We start from the raw sequence: 8,369 nt of genomic DNA, 5'->3' as shown, positions 1-8,369 counted from the left end.
TCCCAAAGTGCTGGGATTACAGGCATGAGCCACCGTATTTTAAAATTTTGTTTAGAGATGTGGTCTCACTACGATGCCCAGGCTGATGTCAAACACCTGGGCTCAAGCGATCCTCCTGCCTCGGCCTCCCAAGGTGCTGGGATTATAGGCAGGAGCCACCGTGCCCTGCTACCAACTTTTTAAACTCAGCCTAGATGTGAGTACTTGGCTAGATCAGCACCCACGCACCCCTCTTGCCCTCCCTGTACATTTAAGAGAAGCCCGAGTAGTTGCATGTGACGGGATTTTTCTTTAAGGCTTGTGAAAGGCACTGCTCAAGGGGGATCTTTTCACCTGGCTCTGAGGCTGATCGATGGACGCTGCTGGAATGGAAAGAGAACAGCAAGAGGTCAGAGGCTAAGTGTCAAAGGGCCCACGATGTTTCAAACAGTAATGATCAGAAGGGAATCCACTCAGCCCCTTTCCGCTTACCTTCCAAAAAGCTGTGAGTGGTGGAGTTTGGTTTCAAATCCAGCCCTCTTTGCTTACTAGCTATTAGACTTTGGGGAAATTATTTACTGTGTTCTCAGTTTTCTCATTTGTAAAATGGGAAATAAGAGCACCTGTGTCCTTGAGGCTACTTTGGGGATTCAGCAAGGGAAGATAGAGCAGTGCCTGGCACATAGTAAATACCTACACCAGTGGCAGCAAGGCTGGGTGCAGTGGCTCACACCTGTAATCCCAGCACTTTGGAAGGCCGAGGTGGGATGACTGACTGAGCACAGGAGTCTGAGACCAGCCTGGGCAACACAGTGAGACCCCTATCTCTACAAAAAATAAAAATTAGCTGGGCGCAGTGGTGCACACCTATGATCCCAGCTAGGTGGCAGGCTGAGGTGGGAGGATCGCTTCAGCCTAGGAGATCGAGGTTGCAGTGATGCATGATCACACCACTGTACTCCAGCCTCGGTGATAAAGCAAAACCCTGTCTCAGAAAATACAAATAAAACAGTGGCAGCAATTACTACCATTGAGTGTGCCTGACCCCCCCCGGACCCCTGGAGCAGTGGTGTTTTTTTTTTTTTAGACTGGGTCTTGCTCTTGCCCAGGCTGGAGTGCAGTGATTCAATCACTGCTCACTGCAACTTTGAACTCCCCGAATTCAGGTGGTCCTCCTGTCTCAGCCTCCCGAGTCGCTGGGTCTACAGGCATGTGCCACCACGCCCCACTAATTTTTTGTGTTTTTTATAGAGACAAGGTCTCGCCATGTTGTCTAGGCTGGTCTCAAACTCCTGGGCTCAAGTGATGCTGCTCCCACCTCAGCTTCCCAAAGTGCTGGGATTACAGGAAGAAGCCACTGCCTCCCGGCCAGCAGTGCTGTTTCTACTGAGAGAAACCAGATGTTACCTCTCAGCACCAGTGGTGAATTTGCTTTGCACCCCAGTCTTCAAAAGGTTTCTGGTGGCGGTGCCTCTGTGTGCTGCGCAGCAGGTGTAGAGGTTAAGAAAGGTCAGAGCTTCTCAAACTAACCTGTTACAACTCCCCCACTCCCACCACCACCCCCCTGAGATTTTGAAAAAATGTAGATTCTGATTCAGTAGAATCCTGAAAATGGCTCTTCGTGGGGTGGAGCCCCATGTTCTGCATTTCTATCTTTTTTTTGAGACAAGGTCTCATTCCGTGGCCCAGCTGGAGTGCAGCGTGGCACTATCATGGCTCACTGCAGCCTCAACCTCCTGGGCTCAGGTGATCCTCCCAACTCAGCCTCCTGGCTAGCTGGGACTCCAGGTGCACACTGCCACACCTGGCTAATTTCTAAACTTTATGTAGAGATGGGATCTCCTTATGTTGCCCAGGCTGATCTTCAACTCCTGGGCTCAAGTGATCCTCCGGCCTCAGCCTCCCAAGTGCTGAGACCACAGGCATGAGCCACCACGCCTGGCCCTGGGCTCCAATCTTGGCTCTGCCATAAATTCAGCCTTACTTCACAAGTTAGTTAACCTCTATGTGTGTATTTTCTCATCTATATAAAAGGGATGATGATGACACCTACCTCACAGAGCCGTCTTCCCGATTAAACACAAGGCACCTGCACCAGAGTCACCACACAGTGAGCGCTATGTAAGGTTTACTGTTTATTACCTGCCCCCTAAAGAGAGGTTGCCAAACAATTCTGAGTGTGGAAGGAGGTGGAAAGAGGGGTTTTGCCCTTAGTCAAGTCAGTCCTGTTCAGTCTAACCACTGAAGGGACAGATCTGGTGGCTTCTTTGAGGCAGAAATTATAGGCCCCTAATGATGTCAGCCACAAGTCTACTTTATTGGGGACACAAAGGGGTGTTGTACAGACAAGGGTCGGACAAGGAAACAGGAGTTTTGTTTTTGTTTTTGAGACAGTCTCACTCTGTTTCCCAGCTGGAGTGCAGTGGCGCGATCTCGGCTCACTGCAACCTCCACCTCCCCGGTTCACGCGATTCTCCTGCCTCAGCCTCCTGAATAGCTGGGATTACAGGTGCCCACCACTACGCCTGGCTAATTTTTGTATTTTAGTAGAGACAGGGTTTCCCCATGTTGGCCAGGCTGGTCTTGAACTCCTGACCTCAAATGATCCACCTGCCTCAGCCTCTCAAAGTGCTGGGATTACAGGCATGAGCCATCATGCCTGGCCAAGCAGAAGGATTGCCAAGCAAAGAGACTTTAGGGAAGGATTTGCAGGGGTTACACGTTCTTTGAGGCAGATGTGGAGCCCATCATTCTGGAAGGGGTGGGAGCCTTCAGCACTCTGTTCAGCATGTGGGCGAATGCATCTGCTCACTCTGTTCATCTTGTATGCTGTCACAGTTGCTACGGACTGGTGTGTAACAAACCACCCCAAAGTCAGTAGTGTAAAATAACCACCATTTAAAATTTCTCTTAATTCTGTGGGTCATAAATCTGGAAAGAGCACAGTGGGGGTTGGGGGAGGCAGAGGCAGCTTGTCTGCTCCACAATGTCTGGGGCCTCAGCTAGGAGGACTTGAGAGCAGGGGTGGCACCATGGCTCAGGGGTGTGGAGCGTCCTCTCTCATTCATCTCGTGGTGGATGCTGGCTGTTGGCTGGGACCTCAGCTGGGGCCATGAGCTGGAAAAAGTTCATGTGGCCTCATCACATGGCCTCAGGCCAGAGAAACATCTTGTTTGTTGTCCCAGGGCTCCAAAGGTAGGTATTCCCACTAAGGAGGCAGAAGCACACACGTGGCTTTTAAAAACCCAGCTGTGAATGTTACATGGCAGGATTATAGCCATCCAAAATCGATTCCAAGCAAGCCGCAAGCCCCCCAGACTCAAGGGGCAGAGGATTAGACTCTACCTCTTGATGGGGGAGTACGAGGTTCTAGAAAAGCACATGGATCAGGAGACATTGTTCTTGCCATCTTCATAAATTACAGTCTGCCACATATGCTGCCCCTGAAAAGGAAAATCTGTTACGTAGCAGAGTTGGGAACCGGCATTATTTGGGGCTTTTCCTGAGGGTCTCATATAGTATATATACTACTAGCTAACATTGAGAGCATGTGCCGGGCTCTGTAACTCATTGAATGCTCGAAGCACCCTCTGAAGTAAGCACTATTACTATCCCTAATTTAGAGATGAAGCACACTGATATTAAGTAATTTGTCCAAGGTCAGAGCTACTGAAGAACTGGAATTGAACCCCAGAGATCTGGTGCCAGAGTCCATGCACTTAATCATGAGACTGTCTGACCTGTCGGCGTGCACAATTCATCGCCCCACTCATTCAGTCATTCGACATGTTTATGATACACCTACCATGTGCCAAGCATTGTTTTAGGTACCCTCTGTCAGGGGTGAGAGAAGTCCAAAGTCCTGACCTCATGTGCTTACAGAATACGTATAATATTTAACGATAATTATTTTTAAATTTTTATCTTCTCTTGAATAAACCTATGAAATAGAGACTGATTTTTTTTTTTGAGATGTAGTCTCACTGTCGCCCAGGCTGGAGTGCAATGGCATGATCTTGGCTCACTACAACCTCCGCCTCCTGGGCAAGTGATTCTCCTGCCTCAGCCTCCTTAGTAGCTCAGATTACAGGCGTGCGCCACCATGCCTGGCTAATTTTTGTATTTTTAGTAGAGATGGGGTTTCACCATGTTAGCCAGGCTGATCACAAACTCCTGACCTCAGGTGATCCACCCACCTCGGCCTCCCAAAGTGCTGGGATTACAGGCATGAGCCACCACGCCAGGCCAAGATTGATTTTTGTATTGACATTTTACAGTGCAGTTTTTTCTTTTTTTTTTGAGATGGACTTTTGTGGGGAAAAGAAAGAGATCAGATTGTTACTGTGTCTGTGTAGAAAGAAGTAGACATAGGAGACTCCATTTTGTTCTGTACTAACAGAAATTCTTCTGCCTTGAGATGCTATTAATCTGTAACCTTACCCCCAACCCCGTGCTCTCTGAAACGTGCTGTGTCAACTCAGGGTTAAATGGATTAAGGGCTGTGCAAGACATCCTTTGTTAAACAGACGCTTGAAGGCAGCATGCTCATTAAGAGTCATCACCACTCCCTAATGTGTCCGGAATTGGTGGGTTCTTGGTCTCACTGACTTCAAGAATGAAGCCGTGGACCCTCGTGGTGTGTGTTACAGCTCTTAAGGTGGCGCGTCTGGAGTTTGTTCCTTCTGATGTTCGGATGTGTTCGGAGTTTCTTCCTTCTGGTGGGTTCGTGGTCTCGCTGGCTCAGGAGTGAAGCTGCAGACCTTCGTGGTGAGTGTTACAGCTCTTAAGGCAGTGCGTCTGAAGTTGTTCATTCCTCCCAGTGGGCTCGTGGGCTCGCTGGCTTCAGGAGTGAAGCTGCAGACTTTTGCGGCGAGTGTTACAGCTCATAAAAGCAGTGTGGACCCAAAGAGTGAGCAGTAATAAGATTTATTGCAAAGAGCAAAAGAACAAAACTTCCACATTGTGGAAGGGGACCCTGTGGGTTGCCACTGCTGGCTCCGGCAGCCTGCTTTTATTCTCTTATCTGGCCCCACCCACATCCTGCTGATTGGTAGAGCCGAGTGGTCTGTTTTGACACGGCGCTGATTGGTGCGTTTACAATCCCTGAGCTAGATACAAAGGTTCTCCACGTCCCCACCAGATTAGCTAGATACAGTGTTGACACAAAGGTTCTCCAAGGCCCCACCAGAGTAGCTAGATACAGTGTCAACTGGTGCATTCACAAACCCTGAGCTAGACACAGGGTGCTGATTGGTGTGTTTACAAACCTTGAGCTAGATACAGAGTGCCAATTGGTGTATTTACAATCCCTGAGCTAGACATAAAGGTTCTCCAAGGCCCCACCAGAGCAGCTAGATACAGAGTGTCCATTGGTGTATTTACAATCCCTGAGCTAGACATAAAGGTTCTCCAAGGTCCCACCAGAGTAGCTAGATACAGAGTGTCCATTGGTGCATTCACAAACCCTGAGCTAGACACAGGGTGCTGATTGGTGTATTTACAATCCCTGAGTTAGACATAAAGGTTCTCCACGTCCCCACCAGAGTCAGGAGCCCAGCTGGCTTCATCCAGTGGATCCCGCACCGGGGCTGCCGGTGGAGCTGCCTGCCAGTCCCGCCCCGTGCGCCCGCACTCCTCAGCCCTTGGGTGGTCGATGGGACTGGGCGCCGTGGAGCAGGGGGCGGCGCTCATCGGGGAGGCTCGGGCCGCACAGGAGCCCACGGAGAGGATGGGAGGCTCAGGCATGGCGGGCTGCAGGTCCCGAGGCCTGCCTCAGGGGAAGGCAGCTAAGGCCTGGCGAGAAATCTAGAGCAGCGCCAGTGGGCTGGCACTGCTGGGGGACCCAGTACACCCTCCGCAGCCACTGGCCCGGGTGCTAAGCCCCTCATTGCCCTGGGCGGGCAGGGCCGGCCGGCTGCTCCGAGTGCGGGGCCCACCAAGCCCATGCCCACCCGGAACTCCAGCTGGCCCGCAAGTGCCGCGCGCAGCCCCAGTTCCCGCTCACGCCTCTCCCTCCACACCTCCCTGCAAGCTGAGGGAGCTGGCTCTGGCCTTGGCCAGCCCAGAAAGGGGCTCCCACAGTGCAGCGGTGGGCTGAAGGGCTCCTCAAGTGCCGCCAAAGTGGGAGCCCAGGCAGAGGAGGCGCAGAGAGTGAGCGAGGGCTTGAGGACTGCCAGCACGCTGTCACCTCTCACTAATCTCAAGTACCCAGGGACACAAACACAGCGGAAGGCTGCAGGGACCTCTACCTAGGAAAGCCAGGTATTGTCCAAGGTTTCTCCCCATGTGATAGTCTGAAATATGGCCTCGTGGGAGGGAAAGACCTGACCGTCCCCCAGCCCGACACCCGTAAAGGGTCTGTGCTGAGGAGGATTAGTAAAAGAGGAAGGAACGCCTCTTTGCAGTTGAGACAAGAGGAAGGCATCTGTCTCCTGCCCGTCCCTGGGCAATGGAATGTCTTGGTATAAAACCCGATTGTATGTTCCATCTACTGAGGTAGGGGAAAACCGCCTTAGGGCTGGAGGTGGGACATGCGGGCAACAATACTGCTCTGTAAGGCATTGAGATGTTTATGTGTATACATATCTAAAGCACAGCACTTAATTCTTTACCTTGTCTATGATGCAGAGACCTTTGTTCACGTGTTTATCTGCTGACCTTCTCTCCACTATTATCCTATGATCCTGCCACATCCCCCTCTCTGAGAAACACCCAAGAATGATCAATAAATACTAAGGGAACTCAGAGGCTGGCGGGATCCTCCATATGCTGAACGCTGGTCCCCTGGGCCCCCTTATTTCTTTCTCTATACTTTGTGTCTTTTTCTTTTCCAAGTCTCTCGTTCCACCTAACGAGAAACACCCACAGGTGTGGAGGGGCAACCCACCCCTTCAAGTTTCGCTCGTTTGCCCAGGTTGGAGTGCAATGCACGATCTCAGCTCACCGCAAAACCTCCGCCCCCCAGGTTCAAGCGATTCTCCTGCCTCAGCCTCCCCAGTAGCTGGGACTACAGACATGCGCCACCACGCCTAGCTAATTTTTTGTTTTTGCATTTTTAGTACAGACGGGGTTTCTCCATTTTGGTCAGGCTGGTCTCCAACTCCTGACCTCAGGTGATCTGCCCGCCTCAGCCTCCCAAAGTGCTGGGATTGACGGGTTTGAGTGAGCCACTGCGCCCGGCCACTTAAAACTGCAGTTTTAAGAAAAGTAAGTAATTGCTATTGAACTAAATATTTATGGAACCCTCCTTAATGCAGATGAAAAGGATTAAAGAAATCCACCAAGGTCTTTGTCTTATTTATGGTAAGGGCAGTGGATAAACTGGAAACTCAGAAACCAGCCTGCTAATAATCAAATCTGGTCTCTACCACTTCCCAGTAGTTTAGCCTTGGGCAGAGTTCTTTCACCTGTTTCCTCATGTAAAATGGGGCTAACAGCACCTACTTTTGAGGGCAGATGAGATATTAGAGCGAGGACAAGTGCAAAGTGCTCAGTGTCATGGCAACATTGCCAGCGGGCATCCCCGGCCTTGCTTCACGCTGTAGTGCAACACTGACATCTAGTGGCCAGATGACAGGGCTACTTCATCAAGTAAGTTTCAACCAAATATTAATATATCCTTTTTTCATTCTTTATTTTTTTTAGAGACAGTATCTCCCTCTGTCACCCTGGCTGGAAAGCAGTGGTGTAATCATGGCTCACCATAGCCTTGAACTGGGCTCAAGTGATCCTCTTGCCTTGGTCTCCCTAAGTGTTGGGAATTACAGGCTTGAACCACCACACCCAGTTCCATTTTCTGTAATTGAATACCTCAGCCCTCGACCTATTTCTCAGACCTTTTTTTTTTTTGACACAGAGTCTCGCTCTGTCGCCTAGGCTGGAGTGCAATGGTGCGATCTCAGCTCACTGCAACCTTCACCTCCCGGGTTCAAGCAATCCTCCTGCCTCAGCCTCCCAAGTGCTGGGATTACAAGCATGTGCCACCATGTCCGGCTAATTTTTGTATTTTTTGGTAGAGATGGGGTTTCTTCATGTTGGCCAGGCTGGTCTCGAACTCCTCACCTCAAGTGATCTACCCACCTCGGCCTCCCAAAGTGCAGGAATTACAGGTATGAGCCACCGCTTCTGGCCTCTGAGGCTCTTAAGTGCCTCTGTATTGCACACATGTCACTGGAATAATGTTCTTTAATCCTGGGGAGCAACTGCTTTAAAATGATGGAACACACAGGTACAAAGCACAGGAACTTCCTGGGACGAATTGTTACTATTTCTTTAGCTCTTATATGAGGCAATTGTTTAAAACCTGACACCTGCCCTGTGAAGTTGGAACTACTGTCCCCAATTGATAAATGAGGGACATGAAGCTTGGCCAGGTCCTGGGACTTGCTTGG

Source organism: Pongo abelii, chromosome 1, assembly GCF_028885655.2.
Source record: "Pongo abelii isolate AG06213 chromosome 1, NHGRI_mPonAbe1-v2.0_pri, whole genome shotgun sequence".
Classification (NCBI taxonomy): Eukaryota; Metazoa; Chordata; class Mammalia; order Primates; family Hominidae; genus Pongo; species Pongo abelii.
This window is presented reverse-complemented; position numbering follows the sequence as displayed.